The sequence below is a fragment of the Anabas testudineus genome, chromosome 16 (genome assembly GCF_900324465.2).
Source record: "Anabas testudineus chromosome 16, fAnaTes1.2, whole genome shotgun sequence".
Classification (NCBI taxonomy): Eukaryota; Metazoa; Chordata; class Actinopteri; order Anabantiformes; family Anabantidae; genus Anabas; species Anabas testudineus.
The window spans coordinates 11,675,067-11,695,919 of record NC_046625.1 but is presented as its reverse complement, the minus strand read 5'-3'; the positions used below and the strand labels follow the sequence as shown (position 1 = coordinate 11,695,919).

The window sequence follows — 20,853 nt, the reverse complement described above, 5'->3', positions numbered from 1 at the left end:
TGACTCACCAGGCAAGCAGTGTGTAAGTCCACAGAAATAGCAGGGGGATCCGTTGTGCGTATGAGGTGTCCTCCTGATGTGGTGGCACCGTGCCACTTAAGCACCTTAGAGCTGGGAAACACTAGGATAGCCCAGCCTATCCATTTGGTAGTAATTGGATCAGCATGTGTCTGATGAGGTCCAGGCCAGGTTGCCACTAAATAATGTCTTAATTGGATTACTGAGTGTAGCTATGTGTGTGTGTGTGTGTGTGTGTGTGAGGGTTTCCCCAGCTTACCGTGTCCCCGGTGTGTAATTTAAAGCTGCTGGAGTAAGACGTGCGTGTGACGTCATTCTGTAAGACAGCTGTCCGGTCACCATCGTGACCTGATGACTCAGTTTCACGCCAAGCGGGATATTCCATCAGCAACACACACATGGCGTCACTGAACGAAAAGGGAAAAGACACAAAGAGGAAAAGACTGATTTACCTGACAGGATCCAGCAGAGTAAGCTGTTAACGGGTTGCTAATGAGTTGCTGAATCAAGCCTGGGTCCCGACAGGAGGGGATGGGGTCTCATGTGAGGGGGGCAGTCACAAACTTCAACAAAATGTTACCAGGATTGCATAACTCAGTTAGCTCTGCTTGAAATCACAAAAGACAAATAAGCAGGCTGAACGTCACTTTTGAATTCATATTTTAGCAGTAATGTATTTTCTTTGGCATTGAGGTGGATCAGTGTTAGGCAATCTCAGTGTCAGTTAACAAAAATAACAACTAAAACAAATACCCAGTACTTAGTGCCAGTTCAAAAACGTGCTGAATTTCACAAACTGCTCCTGATTCATGTTGCTTTACACGTTAACTATCAACAGTGAACACAGGCAGCTACGTGTGCAGCTTGTGCACGTGTGTGTCAGTGTCTTTGGCCACTCGGCTTTGCACAATTAATCAGTCATGGGTTCACTACACAGGTACACCTAATTGGTACATTCCTCAAAAGATTCAATGCACTGGAAAGCTTAGGAACATCAAAAGAGCCAGAGGACTATGGAAAAGAACAAGAAAAAGGACATTATGCTCTGTAAAGAATAAAAACTGACAACTGAATTCATGATTAGCCCCTCAAAATATGTTTAAAAGCCTTTGTAATTTCTACAGGGCTTCATTGTGGTGATGTACAGAGCCAGAATGATGAAAACTGTATCACTGTTCAAATACTTATGAAGCAGACTGTACATAGTTAATATGACAGGACTATTGTCCAGTTTGTATGATGTCACTTAACTGCTCAAAACCTCCCCTTTTGTCACCTGATGGGTTGTTGCATGTGTGGGTGAGTGAGTGGGGGCAGGGATGCTGAATGTGCCAATCCATATCCATAAGCCCCATCGACAGAAAAACTACTGTTCCTCAACCGGAAAGAGCACTGGAGGAGAAACACTCAAACTGGACGTCCTCAGAGCCGTTCAAACACACACACACACACACACACACACACACACACACACGGCAGACAGGTGCAGATGTCAATACTAAATTTTGGCAAAAGAAAGTGAACTGAATGGGACACAGCAAGAGAACTTTTTGAGCTAATAATACAACGTTGTTTCTTCATAACCAATAGATGAAAACAACCTTAAACATTCGCATATGATGCACACGAGTGCAGTCTTTGGGAAGGTTTTACAAATACTAAATACTTATTAATAAAAAAGAATCATAACACAGGAAAGTCTGAGGTGTCTTGTTAAAGGTTTACGGAGATAAAGAGTGAATGACTGAATGAATGAAGGAATGAATGAATGAATGACGTTTGTCTGTGAAGCTGCGCTGAAGTTTGAATAGTAACTTAAAAAAAGACACAATGTGATAATACACGGGAAGCACAACCAATATTTAAATATGTTTTTTGATTTTTTTGTAATAGGGGGAACTTTAACATTACATCCCACAGCACTTGTAGTGACACAACATTGTACTAACCCATTCAGGACACGGACACAATGAACACAGAAGAATACATGTTCACAATAGGCCACATTGTGATTAAATGAGTCACAGAACAGTGCGCAAAAGAGGATTCCAGCTACAATATCGAGAGCTTCCTTGTGTGCTCATGTTTGTATATCAACAGGTTGTATGTGTCTTCTTACCACATATCTTTCATGACATACTTATTACACAATCCAATCCATGAGGCTGCAACTTTACATACATTACATATCATTAAAGACACATTATAAATAGATCAAGTCAAGGTCACAGTGACCTGACATGCCCTCTGACAGTACCTCTGTAATTTGAAACTCTAATCCAACAGGCTCTATCACACATCAAACATTTCCTCCCACTCACAAACGCCTACATACAAACACACACACAATTCATTTATCATATTTAAAGCACATGGTTAATTATGTTCAGATCCGCACCTCTCTTCAGATACTTTCATATGAAAAATCCAACCTCAAATTTTGCATGTATGCAATATCCAAAGCCTGTTGGATTCATCTACAAGTACAGCCACACTCTGTGTATGCACATTTACATACAAGCATGTCAATATACTCAATTTAGTAACTATTTAGTAGACTGCAATTTAGCTTTGAGGCCTTGAGAAGTTTAGATGCTGAGCCGGGTCCTTGCTGAACTTCTTCTGGCCTCTGAGAAACCTCTCATCAGTTTTGACATTCTCCCACCTCTATTTATGTCCTTAACCTCTCAATATTCCTCTACAAAGGTCAACAAAACAACGAATAAGGGTGGCCTAAGACTTTTGCACAGTACTATATGTAGAGGTAGTAAGTTAAGAGTGACATGATATATCTCTTTTAACTTTTAACTTGGACAAAAAACAAAAAAACAAAAAAATTATTTTCAATACACAAAGTGGATGACAATCAACTTAAACTAATATCCATTTTAAAATGGTATTTCTGTCTGAAAATTAGAGAAACCTTTAATCGATCTTAAATAGAAAGGGGGAAGATGTGCAAAACAACAGTGCTTCAGTGGTTGAGTAATGTAATTATGATTTATCATTTTGATGAAAATATCTGTTCCCTATTTTCAAGAAAGACGCAAACTGTCTGACAGCTGAGAGGTTTCTGCAGTGAAATAAAAATTTGTCATTTTTTTGCGTGGGCTGTGTGACATCATTTGGAAAAAAAAATAACAGTTTCTCTCTGCCTTTTGGAAACAGGATGTTTTTATCATTTCTCTCTGAAAAGAAGCCCACTGAGACCCCTCAACACTCTGTCCCACATGCACACACACATATACAAGTACACCCACAAAAAACACACATTCACAACTGCCTCAAAGACGCACAGCCTTTGCCATTGAGAGGCGAGTCTTAGCCAATCAGAGGAAGCAGAGTGATAGAGGAGGAAGTTAGTGGTCACACTGTATGTGTTCATCATCAGCGCTGACAGAAATAGCTCTGTCAACAACACATCCCATTCATAAAAAAAAAAACAACAAAAAAAAACGCCTACTCCCCTACAGTGTAATGAGAGGGAAAGCGAGCGATAAAGACGGGGAAACAGACAAGTGCACAGCGAGACAGAGACAGATACTGTACAGAGACAGACACAAAGAGACGGAAATATAGACATAGACAAAAAGAAAGCAACAAAAGAGTAGTGTGAAACGTGGGGCCGCAGTTCGAGTGAGAAAGAAAGCCTGATGATGACATCACATCCTCGTCACTGTTGGTTCCACTTCTTTGGTTTGGAAAACACCAGAAACGTACGTCACGTGGTGAGACACCACTTTCCAGTTCTCACGCTTTCTCAGTAATTCATACACACATCGACACACATACACTAAAACACACACATGTCCGCACTCATTCCTAAATGTACTGCATATGCAAAGGTGCCATTAGGATGCACATACAGTAGATAGTAAGCCTTTGTGGCCTCTCTGCATCCCTGTGTGTTAACTGGAGTCACCAGCTGTTTCCCAGCCCACACGCTGTGCCATTACACCAAACCGCTTTCCACCAGCACACACACGCACAACATGGTTACCACGCAATGCCAGATAAGGAAATTGTTCAGCGCTGTTAGGTTACATACATACGTGTGTGTGTGTGTGTGTGTGTGTGTGTGCATGCGCAGTGTGTCAGAAAGAGGAAGTGATGCAAGCTGCAATGGAAGATCTATTTTTAGAAAATAGCGGAAGTGTCCATCTCACTTCTCTTTCCAGGATTAGCAAATACACATAATACAGACATACACACACACACGCGCGTGCGCGCGCACACAAACACACACACAAACACACACACACACACACACAGTAACCAGTGAAAGTGCACACTTCCTAGCCACAAACACCCACACAGTCTTCCAGTGGTACAAGGTGGTGAAAAATTAAAAAAAAAACTAAGTCATCACTTGTAGCAATATTCTTTGAACAGCGTGTAGATCTGCATCGAGCAAACTTTAGCTCACTTTCAATTATGTGGTAGAACAGCAAACTCTTATCAACGTAAGTGAAACAGGTGAAAACAAGTCACTAGATCGCCACCGTGTATGAGGTCACGAGGAACAGTCACACACACTCCCACAGACTGTTTCAAATCACTATTACCTCGTCAACCTATAAGCGATTTTCTAATCCTGCTTTCTAAACTACCCTGCAGGACTAACCAGGTGATAATAAAGCTGTGTCATTGCATTACTGATGTCATATGACTGTCATGGCACCAGGAGAGAGTGGGTGTTTTCACTTCCATTTACATCACATGGTAAAAGGGGGAAAAAAAATTATACATTGTCTGGGCGATTCCACTTTTACAATTTGAACCTCAATCCCCACAGGACTGCGCGAGTATCGTAAGACTTGGCCTCAGTTCCCATGCAACGTAGGTGTTAACCAGACTGTTAACTGAAACTCATCCATTTAATGTTTAACTTTTTCATACAGTAACACTCTAAATGCCATGTTGTTGTTGTAAAAAAAAGGGTCGTACTATGTTCTAGGCGATTTCAAGGCCATACGTCAAAGCATACTATAAATTTTAGACCAGTTTCCTCATTTCTCGACAGCCACTTATTTCCATTTATTTCCAGACAATAGACAGCTTATATTTCTTGTTCAAACTGGTTGTGCAGTGGAGCTGAATGCAGGTACTGATTTAAGGACTCTTTACACTGCATTCAAGGAAGCTCTAATAGCTGCGTTTTTAACTTGGGGCTGCAATAAAAAAAAATAAAACATTTTCATAAGCAATGTGTGAATGCTCTTGGAAAATAAAAGCAGAAGAATCACAGGCAATGGAGGAAACTGATGTCACGTAAAACATGATGGACAGTAACCGTGATACGGTTAGATATGCTGTCAATGTTTTGTTGTTTTTGGGCATATCACGTTGGAAGTTGGAGTTCCCCACATGAACTTTAATGCATCAACAAACAAGGAGATTTGCTAATTGTTCCATTTCAGAGGTGCGTTACTACATACTGGTGATTCAACTGTGACAAGACCATGAAGGCAGCTCAGTGTTGGCTATGATGCATCAACTGTCTTATTAGAGTATCACTACAAGGTGATTTTTGTACATCTGGGTGACATATAAAGACTAAAACTACAACATGCAAGTAGTGGGATGAAGGCTGTGAAATAAAAACAGTAGACCTAGTGAGTTAGTACCTGTAAAGGATTTTTTTTTCTCTTGTTCTGGGCACAGGAGAGGATGTTTTTGATGCCATGTCGACCAACCTTCCACTAAAATATAAGCAAACAGACACACACTTGGCACAATCACAGGGGCCGATCCCCTAGCACCCCCGGGGTGTACCTCTGGGAGGGTTAATGGACGCACTCACTCACCCTGATACTTTCCTCCCCCCTTAAGCTCATCTTCCACTGGCCTTGTTCTCCCATTCCCCTCTTTTTTCCCCATTCCACTAGTGTTTTCCACCCCAGTGGAAACAAGGAGTGGTGGGTGGCAGGGCTGCGCACCAGTGTCTCCAGTGCACACAGGAAAATGGGTCAGATACAGGAATGAATGAGGGAGGGGGGGATTCTATCTTGACCATTGAGCAGAGTGGTATGCCTCTGTGTTTAGAGGTGACAGGTTGAGCTGGTGGATAGAGCCCAGGGTGCCAACACTTTTAGGTACATGTTGCTTGTATTTCTTCTATGTTTTTTTTTTATAATATGTGCTGTCTACCTTTTAAAACAGCATATAAAACTATATTAAAGTAGCTGTTTTTCAACACCTTTCATGTCTTGCATCAGTCAGAGCAGCAACACACTAATTTTATCTCATAAACAAGTAACTCTATTTTGACACTCAGTTTTAAATCTGTTGTATACGTCGTTGTGCTTGTGGGCGTCTTTGCCGTGTGTGTGTGTTTGTGTGTGCAGGCGTGTGCATAAGCGCATGTGTGAATGGTGTTGATGCGTAGGAGACAGTTACGTGTTTTGGCTTACAATGTGGCTGTCGATTTCTTGAGTTGTCATGACGATTTTTAGTAGGACTTCACCATGGTGACCATGACTGGACAAACACAAGTGCACACACAAGCACAATTTTAATCCGGCGTAATGGGATATTTCTTAAATAAGTGAATAACACACTTTTGTCTAGTTTTTGATTCGTTATAAAAGTGCTGTTCTGCTTGACCCATTTAAGAGAAGAGGCTTTTACTCAAAATAGCTCCTGCTGTCTCACATGCTACCATTGATTGATTTTAAAACCCGAACCAAACTCATTTATAATGTATACACCATTTGGATATACTGTAAATTGGAGGTCTTAACCCGTCCACTCAGTTCCTATTTATAAAGACCTGACCCATGACTGCAGTTGACCCGATCCCAAGTCTAACCGAGTGCCATTGTATCGCTGCAGGTCTCAGGATTGTGTTTCAGTATACTTAGTACCCAAGTGGATGCAAGTGGACTCAACATCAGCTTCAATCTTTGAGAGAGAGAGATGAACCGTGATGTACAGAGGAAAAATGATGTGCAGTGTTGCTCTTTTCAACCAACACTGCTCTGTAAACAGTGACTTGATCATGTTGCTCTCAGTGTTGTTCTCCATCTGTGTGACTTTGTTAAGGTCCACCATTATAATTATCCTCATATGTGGCCACATTTCCTTAAGTGTAATTCAGATCAGAAGCGTTTTATAAATAATCTCTGAGGGTTAGAACTCAGTAGTTTTTCTCTTAAACAGGATTTCTATGTGTTAGTGTTGGTTAAAGTCATAATGTTTAATCACATTTTTCAAGCAGATGTAAAATCAAGCAGAAGTTAAAACAAAAATGTTCCATGATCTAATGCTGATAGACAGTTATGTATCATTATACTTAAATGACTAATAGAACACAGAACTGGCTGAAGAAGCTACTTGCATGAGTAGTTAAACATTTAAAATAAATTACAATAAAAATAAGTCAGGTGTCTGTTTCCAGTGTATGTTTTGAACAAGGAGGAAGTCCAGTTGCCACAATTCAGCTTCCAGATTACTTCACCTGGACGACTGAGAATCTTCACCAACAAAACCTCATTAAATAATATTGCAGGTTTAGCATTCTCTCCAGCTACAGACAACACTGGCTTAAAATGCAATGTCATCACGCTACTCATGTTGAATTGAAATTAAATTAGGGCACTTAAGGACACAAGCATGACTTTCACACTTTGGTAACAAGACACGTTCTCCTGTACAGCAAGAAGTCATACATAAGCTGACCATCATGTCCATGACTACTCTGCGGCACAGAAAGTGACAGTCTCCCACATAATATCTCTCACATACACAGGACAGACTCAGACGTCAGCCAATCACACACAACAAAGCTCTTGACATCATGGCGGACATGACAGCTAAGCAGGAACAGCTGTGTAGTAGTTAAAGGCCACACCACAGCAGAGTGACGTAACGGTATGATCTGTTTGTGTGCATGTATCCTATGAGATTCTAGGTCAGCACTGCGTCTGTATAGGATACACAGCACTGGTGTGGTCAGCGTGGGAGAGATGAGTCACAAGGTCAATCTGAAGCCACATTCCAGTGAATGAGGAAGTCAGTAAAAGTGAGAGCGAAGAAGTCCGGAGTCAGACAGAGAAGGGAAAAAGCTGACTTGATAGGCAGACAAAGACGGTTTATGTTTTACTGATCTGGTAACACATCCTCCATGACATGTAAATCAAAGCAAAGATCTCATGAACTACCAGATGAAATCCACACAAACGGACATGTGTTTCCATGCTGTGCTGTGCTACGTGTTCCTGCTGCGTACAGATAGTCATGTGTGAATGGTCTGCTCCACTGGGGAAAAGAGGGAATCCTGCCCAGACATTCCATGGCACCGATTCCCAAAGAGTTTCCACTACAAGTAAGACTCACACACATTCGGACTGTGTCTCGCACACACACATTTTTGTATGGCAGTCATTGTGAGGACGCTCGTTGACATAATACAGTCCCTAGCCCCCTACTGCTATCACAACTAACTGTCTCACCCTAAACTTTACCCTAATTCTAACCAAAACCTAATTCTAACCGTAGCCCGAAAACCTAGTCCTTACCCCGAAATTGCTCTTTAAACACCCTTCTCATTGTGAAGGTTAAAAATTCATGCTGGTCCTCACAATGATAGCCATACAAACACATACACACAGCATCTCAGTATGAATTCCTGTATAATAAACTCTGGGAAAGAGAAGACAAGGACCTAGGAGAGGCACTACATAGACACTCGGACAGCTAACAGCTTATTGGTATTGTCATGAAGGGTGACAGATAAGCTGTCAGTCAACCTGGTTGTTACAGTGAACAAACACATGCAAATCCCTACCAAGAAGGGTACCATGCTCCAAATGGGGCTTCCCATAATGCAAAGTAAGGCCAGTCCCTCCAATACAGAAGAAGTCACATGTGAAATACACCACAATTAAATATATGAATTTGTTAACACATATGTTTTAAGGTCATCAAAACTTTGTCACAGACAAGTCATTTAAGCAAAAGTGGTTCAGTAAATACTTCTACCATGAAAGCGCAACCTATGAAAAAGCATGAAGTACAACTATACATTAAATAAAAAATATGGTTTAATATCATATTTATGACACAGTTTCAACATTTTAGATAAGCAATGGCTTAGCTACTTTAATCTAGTGAGGGACCTTAAAATAATGCATCATTTATTCAAAATAATTTACATTTACATTTAGTCATTCGGCAGATGATTTTATCCAAAGCAACTTACAAGTAAGGGGCAAGACACAAGGCAAAGGCAGAATAAGCATAAGTAGGTCTTGCCTAAGGACCTCTGCTGGAGGTATGTAGGCCATAACCAAGATTCACACCCCGGTCTTCCACAAAAAGGGTAGCGATCTTACCACTACACTATCCAGCCGCTTCCCGACAGTGTTCAGTCCACCAAAATAAAACCATAACAAAATCTCATCAGCTACCTTGAACTGTGGTTCCTATAGAATAAGGACTGCTTCTTGAGACGGGCTGCACACAAACCTCCAAGGTTGATTAGTTATGGCTGGTCCTGGTGCCTTCCTCTGTTCTGCTATTGACTACAACGCAATTATGCAAATGAGAATAGCTAACACAAGCATTAACCATGAACCATGAAAAACCTAGAGGAAATGTATCCAGTGGTTCAGATAATGTATTTCAGTCTGGGACAGCACTAAAACCCACAAATGACAGTCGCTACTTAACAAGTTTTTAGCAAGTTAGACGGATGCAGTGTAAGTAATGAAGCAACAGACATTCGAAAAAAACTGAGGAACAAAATCATCTGTGACGTGAAGTTGCATCAAGCACGCCTGAGATTGGAGAAAGCTCTATATTTTCCCTCAATTTGCCGCTGTCATCCTGGCAGTGGTGCAATTCACTTCTCCATTCAACTATCAGAGCCCCCACTCTCCATCTATCCATCAATTGGCCTCTGCACCACTGTCCCCACTGAGTGGAGTGGGGTAGTGGAGCATTTCCACAGTCATGGCCAAGAGCTTCCAAGGCATCACAGACACACTGAAACACACACACACACACACACACACACACACACACACACACACACACACACACACACACACACACACAATTACACAATTCCAGTTCCACAAGTTTTCCACACACACACACACACACACAGAGAAACTTCAAGTGCCAAGAGTTATGTAAGCCACAAGCATACATTATATAAAGACCAGATATGTTCGTGGACAAAAAGGATATCTTCACTATGGAAAAGGTATCTTTGACAGTAACATATTGTACACCTGCACACACACACACACACACACACACACACACACAGAGTGAAGATAACAAGGAGATAGATCATGGTTATTGTTGAGGTAATGGCTACTGCTTACACCACTGTGGTTGCCTCATGAAGTCTGTTCTATTCCTGTCTGTTTTAAATATGATGACTCTTAATGTGTTTCCAGTGTGTGTGCGCGTGTGCGTGCGTGTGTGTGTGTGTGTGTGTGTGAGCGTGTTCTCTCTAAAGCTTAACTACGTGTCTTGTCTGTTAACGCTGATAAGTGGCCAATTATAGCAGTTTTCTTTCAGGAGAAGATCCAAAATAAAACTCGCACAGTGACAGATATAGACCACTGCTTTGCATGTTGCGCCTGTTTTGGACGCTCACTGGATGTTAAACTGTAATTTGAATGGAAGTGCTGCTGATGACGAGCGGTGAGATAAAAACAGATCTTTTTCTAATGTCTTTAAAATCACGTGCTGCCAGGTTATTTGAAATGATTTGGATTTTAACAAATAAATGAAAATGACGCTAAAGAATAATGTCACTGTATGTATGAGTGGTGCTTATGTGTATATATATATATATATATTGTGGAAATTTGTCAAAGTCCAGCTACTCCTCCCCTGCTTGGTGTGGAAAGCAAACCAGAGCAGTGTTTCCACAGTGGAAGCCTGTTCCTGGATAGAAGCGACAGTGGAAGTTCCCCTTCATGGAGCAAAGGAACAGTAGAAGGGAAAAAAGGAAAGAGAGAGTAGGGGAATGAGTGAGTGGCGAGTTTAAAGAGAGGGCAACAGAAAGAGGAAATATTGCTCAGAGTAAGCAAGAGTCAAAAGGAGAGTGGAACAGAGACAGTTAAATAAAGGTGTTGTGAGGGAAAAGGAGGGGGCTACTGTCATACGCTAAGTGGGTCAGTCTGGGGTTATGACCTGACATTGACCCAAATCTGGTTTAACAACTGTCTGAGAAACTGAAAGAGCAGCCTCTCTTCTTCCCGCTGCCTTGTTCAGCCGACTTGTTCACCTGAACAAATAAAAGCAAATTAAAGGTATCGTTTGGCGTTTTGCGACCACCGGTGGCGCTGCGGAGCAATGCTTTGATATGCACGTTAGTTCTACTAGCACACACACACACACACACACACACACACACACACACACACGAGTGTGTGAGTGACAACACATTTTTGATGACTGCACAGTGTGTGCGGTGCAGGCAAATGTGTAGTATGGCAAAAGATAAAACATGAAGACAAACAGGCCAAATGAGAGGAAAAGGTCCGCGAGTATGCAGATCAAAAGTAGCCCTATCGCCACAAGGTTTACTGGAAGTAACAGATCCATGAATTTTAGGCCTTTAGAAGTTACATAGGCCTCAAAGCGGCACTGAATAGTGACAATTTTCAGTGAAAATGTCTCAAGAAAAAAAGCAATGAGCCAGTTAAGAGGGGAAAAACTAATTTCATTGTGCAAAAAGACTGGTGTGTTGAATATTTGCAACTCAGTTTTGAGGCCTCTAAAGCTTGATTTATATGTCTGCATTGAATCTATGCAGAGGTTACACGACCGCCTCTACTCCACTCCGCTGCTATGAGGACTAATACTTCTGCAGTGGTTTCTGTGTCGCTCCACTATTACACCACCAATAGTTGGCGATATGGTTCCGATGGCACTGTGTTGAGGTTTTTGATCATTTTTATTGTTGTTTTGTTTTTTTTGTGAACTACAAACAAGGGAGATTGTAGCACATGCTATTTAGCCAATCGGAAACATCTCTGTGGTCACGATATAATATAATCCTATACAGTTATTTCACTCACTCACTGTACTGAGTGACCCCTCAGCCACATGTTGAATGTAGATTTTAAAACAGCACAGCAGCCAGCCAGACTGAGGCTCAAATTAAGTTATTTATCTCACAGGCATACAACTTTCCAAACATTACACATTACTGACCAAACATTTAGAAAACAGAGCCCTCTTTTTAACAGCATTAGTTAGGTGAATCACATCCGGTGAGTAAGCTGATTATTCAACCAAAAGGGAAGGGAGGAGTGCTGTTTCCACCGTCTCAGTGACAGAGTTGAAGCTGCTCACATGGTCACTCCTACTATCACTGCAGGATCAATAGCACACATTCACAATCACAGATTTTTCACACATGGACACACTGGTTGCCCACATATAGCTGTCAAAATGATAATAGCCTTCAAAAAGAACTGTTCACTTTAAGTACACAGAGCACATTTTCTGCTCAAGGTTAAGAAGATACAGTACATCTTAAACTTTTCCTAAGACGGATGGCCAGTTCCAATGAACTACTATATTTTTGTAATGTCTTTTGTTCCTCTGAAAAAATAACCATGATGATCCCATCATGCTCAAAAGTTGCATTAAGGGAATTGTAGGATTCCTACTAGAAACTGAGAATACCTGCCCTCTAAGTTTTGACTTTTTTTTTTTTTTAAAGCGAGTCAGTGCACCCTTTACCCAAAAAATATCAGATTATCTTGTCACAGTCTTTGTCACACTTTTAATTTCCAATGGACAACATGGGTATATGCAGTGGATGCCAGGATTTCACTTGTGACCTGATTTAAAGATCAGAACAGGCAAACTTCAGCAGAGCATTTCGTAAATACCAGACTGGAACAGAGAAAGCAGGACTTTTGTTGGCTTGGATTTGGCAGAACGTTGATCCTCAAAAACCTCATGCTGGTTGAAGCTCTGTAATGTGGTGATCTGACTAGATGTGGGGGAGGACACTGAGACCATAAGTGGAAAATCACAGTCTCCAAATGATGCAAAGACGTTTTTTAATTTAACTTCTCTACGTTGTCATTTCACAGGCAGGTGGGTGTTTGCATGTAGGCGTACTAACAATAAAATTGATATTGGGTTTCCAATATTCCTGAAACTTGTGCACAATGGTGGAACTCCTTCTGGGCATCTTACATCAGCATCAGATTATGTCAGTACTTATTAGTTGTGTTTACGTTCTCCCACGCAGTCAGCACTTCCAGGCATGGGGAGTGGCAGGAGTAGGTACCTGCTCTTCAGGTATGCGGCTGGCTGAGCATCAGAAGGGAAGTCCTGATTTTCAGGGGAAAACTCTGGGAGTGTCGCACTGTTTACAGTGGACTTTTGGGAACACACCCCAATGGCACCCCAGAGGGCATGAGGATTATTGCTCATTGGTACATCCGCAGCAGCTATGTAAGATTTGTTATACACATAGTTAAGCACCCGGTTCTATTGTGAGAACAGATGAAATTTAAATGTCAGAGTTGAGGTACAGTGAATCATAAGGTATGACCTTTGTAGCATAAAAGGTCAAGGCTTAGAGTGAGCCAATTCACATAACAAAATTAATCTTGAGAAATTCCTTGTTGGCACTAACGATGAAGACAGTAGTTAATAGACATGTATGAGCATGAGGTTATACGAGGTCAATCCTGAACTGAACTTACATCTCTTTATGTCTATAAAAAAGAACTTGGATTTAAGTCACTGTATTGGCTGTATGTTCCCGTTATGTTCCTCTCTTTGTTGTTTGTGTCTGCCTGAAAGCCATGGTCATACTTATTAAAGCATATGTTTCACTATAACTTTTTAACTGTGGCTTAATAATCTGCTGCTTGTATTGAGTATTACTTCTGTGCTTTCATCTTCATATGTGAAAAACCAACAGTCTCACAATCAGATCTATACAAGAAGTGAAACCATTGTTTTGCTTCTGGTTTTGACTGACTGACACGTTTCATATCATCAAATGATGAAAAAACAGTAACAAATAAGGTTAAATCATAGTAATGTCACTGGAGATCATCGGATAATTTTTTTCTTTTACTATCGGAGAATGTTCACATTTCCATTACAGATTGAGATTTGTTCAGTATTGTGGGTTTTTTTTGGGGGGGGGGCTTTTTAATAATAATCATCTTGAGGCTGCTTTGCGGTGAATAAGGGAGAAATATCAACAAATGTCAACTCTCTACATCGTTCATTTTTACACCCACTGCACTCTCATTTGGAGAGCCACGAAGTGATTTCTCCAGAACTTCTCGTGATCTGATCAAAAACCAGAGTAGACAGGTATGAAAGAACCCTACTGACAAATCTGACAAGGTTTCTATGGCATAAAGATGTCTATGTCTCCAGATGCTGATCCTCAAAGAACAGTTCTGCAAATCAACCATCCTTGAACTAACAAATATTTACGAGTGGTAAGGTAAAACTGTGACACTCCACTAAAAAATGCATCTTAATCTTATCTACCTACGCCATGCAAAATGTCAAAGGTTAGTGGGACTGACAAGCGATACCAAATCATGAGTCAGTTAGTTAAAAACAGCTTTTAAATCACAGGTACACTGCATGAAATCATCCACGTACAAATGCACAGGCATACTCTCACAGACACCCACAGGCAAAGACATGATAGGACTGGTTTGGTTCTTAAAGCTGCCATCTGCTGTGCCCTTTCACTAAACTAAACTCCACATGCCTGATGTTTAGAAAGAATAACCACACGTCCCATTAACAATAGACTCTAAACACATTCCGCGAAGCATTTCATTCATACATTGTGAGGAAGAGCCAGAAATGGAAACTTGGCAAATATTGTTAGTATTTGTTATTCCATGGTTATATAATCAAAACGTAATAATAAAAAATGTCTTTATTTTAATCTTAAAGGTCATAACAGGCCAATATCGCAAATAAAAATAATTATAAGAACCAAGTATAGCGGTTCTATTACCTTGTTAACCTCACAATCAAAGAGCTATGCTATGTTGATCAGCTGACAATTAATATGCATTAACATGAACCCCATTTTGTTGTTGTAACAAATCAAACAATGTCATTTTGGTCTTTTGCTGTAAACATGCACAATAATGTAAACTACTTCAAGTAAACTGCAGCAAGAAAAGCTTTGTTGGGGCACTCCAGTGGGCGTAGGAGGTGGATGTTTGCTTTTTCACTGCACTGTTTGTATCCGTATTAGTAGTAGATATTGATTTGAACAACATGAGACATAAATGTTGTGATTTTAATTCTGGCCTGAGGTGCTATTGACCAAGCTGAAGTTAGCTCAGACAATTTTCCATGGATTCGAATTTGAAACACACATTATGCACTATGCTGACTTATTGTCCTGTCCTGACTTTAACATCCATATATCCGATAATCTAACCGCTTGTCCTCTTAAGAGTAGTGAACTGCTAGAGTCTATTCCACGTGTCATTGAGCGAGAGGCGGGGTACACCTTGGACACATCATGACAGAAACGTTGTTACTGTTGTGTTCAACACCTGTTACAAATAACCTGCACTGTGTGTTATTATAAACAGCAGCACTAATAGCAAAAGTAGTAAATTCCTAAGCAGGAACCTCTTACACTGACAGAGACTAAATAAAATTAAGGCGTGTATGGATCAATGTCAATGTCAATAAACTGAGAAAAAGAGGGAGTGTTGTTAGGATGCCCATAGCTTAAAAAGGTGTGAGTCAAATCTGCTGTCCAGGAGTAAGTTGACCGAGGACCAGAAACACAGATACCTCAAAAAAGTATCAAAAGTGCCAGCAGGGGGGAATAGCCCAAACAAGGAAACTTTCCACCTCTGCCCACGACCGTGACTCATGTTGAAATGCAACCACTTGTTTATCTCGTTTATGAGCGCGTGTGTGTGTGCCCATGTGGTCAGTGTGTGACCCAGAACGACTTTACTCAGGGCCACAGCAAAGCATCAAAAACACAAAAACACATATTTAGACCCCTTACACTGAGTAAAAATCACAGAATACACACACATTCTGCCCAAGTGTCGAATATGTGAAGGGCAATGACGACACTGACTCAGCTACCACTGCTACAACTGTCACCACTCCTTTGTACAGAGTCTGAACAAGAGTCACAAGCCGTTCAGCAAATACCTGGGCTCAGGTTGTGGGCTGAGATGACATACACACGTCTCTTTAAATCGTGAAAAAACTAAAGGGAAACTGTTGCTCATATGAGCACAAATACATTTATATTAACCCAGAAATACATGCGCACACTTTTGCATGCTGCTGAAATTCCTCAACTCCAAAAATAACATCCACTGTTCCATTCCAGGTCCTCACTGGCATATTTTACATCAAGTTTATTTATAGTATGCATGCAAATATTTGGTTAATCCACTGTCACTTGCTTAGTTAATCCTCTACCATTATCAACAACATGTGTTTTCAAGTGGACACTACTATATCTCAGCTGTGAGGGGATTCTACCTGTTTGTTGTCTGATATCTTGATATAAACAGTCTTAGAAAGGGGGAGCCCTGCGACATTCAAAAGACGAAACTACACATCTCACGCACACTGGAACACACAAGCGCGCACACACACACACACTAATATATGTTCTCGTTTCTGACATCTCCTAGAAAATGGCCTTTAAACAGCTGCCCACACTAAGGTGACTCATACACCCAGCGTTCACATATTTCCCCACACTATCTTACAAATTACGCCCCTGCACACTTAAATTCACCATGGGAAGTTCAGTTGTAAATTTAATACCTACAACAGTGACACAATTTATTGTATCAGTACATTTAAATAAAAGGTCTGTGGCTAGGCTTATGATTGGCAGTTGCACAGATACTGATCAACACCCTTTTTTTTTTAAAGCATCCACAGAAACAGGATCATAATTGAAAAAAAGACAATCCCTCGACAACTGGGAAGCATGTGCTCAGGAAGTATTTCATGTGATGGTATTGCTCAACACCAAAATTGCTTAATGTCAAATTCCATTCAGTATCTTCAGGGTTTTTTTGCATGTCTTTCATTTTGCAGCATGGAAACCTACAGAACGTGGCACATTAAGTTAAGCTGAGAATGTGGAATACATAAGCATCAGTTTAAACATTGATTATTTCACTGGTTTAACTATTTGACACAGAATTTACCTGACTTCACACACAGTGTATGTTAAGTTTCCACCTCACGCTTGTGTATAATGCATATGGCTGCATTTCTGGCATCCAAACTATTTGGATGAGTTAAACTCAGATACAAGATGAGCACAGAAAAAAATGTTCAAGAGTCAAACTCTGCACATGATTGATTCTGCAACATCCAAGTAAAGCAACAAACAGCAAAGCTCATTGTTTGTTGGCGGGAGACTGCAAAAAACCTCTGTAGACGTTCTGTCTGTAACACCAGGATGTGACACATGCTATACATTTGCATGATGTGCTGATGTTCAAGCTGTTTGTTTCTCTGATGTCAACAGTTGCACATCATAAACACACCTTCACCCACACAGGACCCTTGTGTTTTGCGGCCTGCCTGTTTGATCAGTGTGTGGCTGACATGATTGATAAACCCTTCATTATTGGTCTAAACCCGACAACATAAATCTTAATTTTAATTACTAACTTTAATTACTAATCTTGTGCTGCTGCAAAACGGCCTACATCTGCATTGTGCAACTGACAATTGTTTCACCACAGCAAATGGAGATATCTTCCTTGTCATACAGAAGCTTGAAGGGTGCAGCAATTCTCTCAACAATAATAGTTATTATAATGGAGTCAAACCAGTTTCACTGATTAGCAGTCATAACTTTATATCACGAAACCTGACTATGGACAAAGTTTATGTTCTACTTTCAAATTTAATTCCTACATCACATCATTATGTAATGCACTTACAGTATATAATAAATCTATTTAAAATGCATAGCTGAAATCCAAAGATAGGAGAAACAATCAGCAGCTTATGAAGGTAAGAAATAACACACGCTGTCATGTGGATCATGCTGGATCCTGCCTCAGCCTGCTTGTAAACTCTGTGTTTGTGTGTGTGTGTGTGTGTGTGTGTGTGTGTGTGTGTGTGTGTGTGTGTGTGTGTGTGTGTGTGTGTGTGTGTGTGTGTGTGTGTGTGTGTGTGTGTGTGACAAAGAGGGTTATAGATATAAGGCACATACACATATGGCATATAAGAAGAGCTTCAGGAAAGATTTCAGAACAGATGTAAAATCAGATGAGTCACATCACAGCACATATAGACGTTGACAAGCCTCCAACTCTGTTAACCAGGACTGTACACATACTGTATGAGCCCAGGAGAATGCAAAAAAAACATGAGCTTAAAAAAGTATCTTTGTAACTATGCAAAGGAATCTGGTGCAGAAGAGAAATGTATGGATACACAGTGGAGGACTTGTGAAACTGCCACTATTGGACACATAAATAAGTCCACGCATAAAAAAACAACACGGATAGGTGTACACGTAACCCAAACCAACACATGGTCTGTGTTTTAGTCACACTGCCACACATTCTGCAAAATTTACACAAAGCGGTGAATCACGCTTTTAGCTTTCACTGCATGGTAATGATAAGAAAGGTGATAAAACTGCCATCAAAGAAGTGAGGGGAACTACAGGACATTACGCACAATCTGCTGCGCATCCCCCCTCACCCCCTCTGTTGAGACACACGTAAAAATGTTTTTTTAAAAAGCGCGCACATCATATAACTGCCCACAATCCCTGAGTGATATACAGTACACCTCCTGTGCTGTGGTTGATGGAAACACGTCTCTTCACTCCTCTCCTGTCTTTGGGCAGTGGTGTGATAAGGCAGTGATGGGTTGTATTACTTCACTTGGGTACTCCCGGGGGGAATCCCCTCGGTGTAGCTGTGTTTGTGTGTGTGTGTGTTGTCTGTGTCCCCACAGAAAGGGAAGAATGCCACCATTGAGCGCCTCTGCCATTGCGCCAGCAATCCTCTCCTCCGCACCCCTACCCCTTCCCGTCCTCGTTTGCACTCTGACGTACAGTTGGAGCAGATTTGGTAACACGAAGATAAAAGCCTTCCTCTGTTTCTCTCTTTCTCTGCTTTCCTCTTTCTCCAGTGTCACCAGAGCGCTGAGTGCTGGTGCCTTGGCCATAGACATAGAGAGCTCATTCACACTGACACAGTCACTTTTCACTTCTGTTTTGTGATAAGGCAAAGTTCAGGGTGTCTCGGTGCAATATGTCCACCACAGAGTCAACAGCTCAGTACAGGACGCCTAAAGATGGTACACCACTGGCAGTGAACAAGTGTGCACTCATAACGGTGGCATACAGCACACGTGAAGCACTTTTTACATAAAAACACCCCAACTTCCTCTGACATAAATCTGACAACACTGATAAGCCTGCAGAGGCTAACTTGTCTATGCATAGGCAGTGGACACACTTCGTTTTAAACACAGGCACACAGGCAAGCACAAGAACAAAGACAATTGATTTGATTTGTAAAATTCAATTTGTCTGGAAACTAAAATTCACTCACCAGTCGTTCAAGATGTTTCTGCTATCTTGCACATATAGGCCCATTTTAGGTAGAAGCCAGTCAGACTGACGTTAAACCTGCAAAAAAGGCAAAACTAAAGTCACACTGATTTTAATAACTGTACAACTGATCAGTGCAGAGAATAAAGTATTAGCAAGTAACAGATGTTGTGATTTTGATCTTGTGGAAGGGTGGTGTTTCTCTAGTTCCACCTGCCATCAAGCCTGTTAAATTTCTCTTTGAGCAGAGTGTAAGTGATGAATGTGGAAAAAAAACTGTGGGAGATTCAAAGATTAATTGGAATATTCCTATGTCCTTTAAGTTTGACATTAAAAGAGATGAATTCTCACGGGCACTGTCAAAAAGAAACAGGTGGAGGCTGTATTCAACCAAGAAAAGCATTTTGAAATTTGGCATTAGTTTCAAACCTTTTCGATGTTTTGTTGTAAAAAAAGAAAAGTGCATAATGTTCATTACAAACAAAGGCAGCTTGTGTTGCCAGGTTATCTTTGACATTTCCTTTGTTTACGGTTTCTCACTTCAGCACCTAGCTGGTTGGTTAGATAGCACCCAGCAAGTTCCTGATGAAGTCAGGAAATGTATGTTTAGCTAGGGTGAAGCAAAACCAAAGAAAATAGCTGACATGCAAAGAGGAAATGTAATCACACATGTGTCAAAATGTTTCTGAAGGAAAGTTCAAGTTCACTCTGTTCATACATGGTGGGGGCTCACCTACCATGTTGGTGACCAAACGCTAGGCCCAAAATTAACAATTCAATTTTAGGCTAAAACCTTGTTGGTAGGGGGTAAGGGTCAGGCATGGTTTAAACATTTATAATCTATAGCTCAGAGCAGCGTGGCTCATCAGGGAATTTACACAAGTCAATGCAATATCCTCACTGGTTACAAAAGCAAGTGTTTATGTGTATTACCGACTTTGTATATGTGTGTGTGTGTGTGTGAGTGAGTCACCTGACACAAACCTCTGGTGGACGTAGTTGATTACCCACAAGTCCAATTCTATTTAAAGGACGCAGTCATAATCTCTAATCACTTCCATGTCTGGTGGAATAAGAGAGCAGGTTAATCTGGGTTTACACGTCACCATGATGAGGTCACAGCTGAACCAGCTGATACCCTGACCAGGGAGAGAAACAGGTGAAATACACCGTCAGTGGAGATGATGAGTTTCAAACCATCCATTTACGAAGGCTTTCTCTACATTGAGAAACATACATAGAGTATAGCTCAGGGGTAGCCAACTGTGGTCCTG

The 20,853-nt window shown here is 40.9% G+C and overlaps 1 long non-coding RNA gene across 1 annotated transcript in view; it reads right to left on the bottom strand.

The window, feature by feature from the left end:
• LOC113170401 overlaps window positions 1-19,659 on the bottom strand; it is a 39,155-nt gene extending 19,496 nt beyond the window's left edge. The window contains exons 1-2 of the long non-coding RNA XR_003299635.1: window positions 19,581-19,659; window positions 278-425 (exon numbers count right to left, since the gene is read on the bottom strand). This is a non-coding gene — a long non-coding RNA (uncharacterized LOC113170401). The remainder of the gene's footprint in view (window positions 1-277; window positions 426-19,580) is intronic.
• Window positions 19,660-20,853: the final 1,194 nt, after the last annotated feature.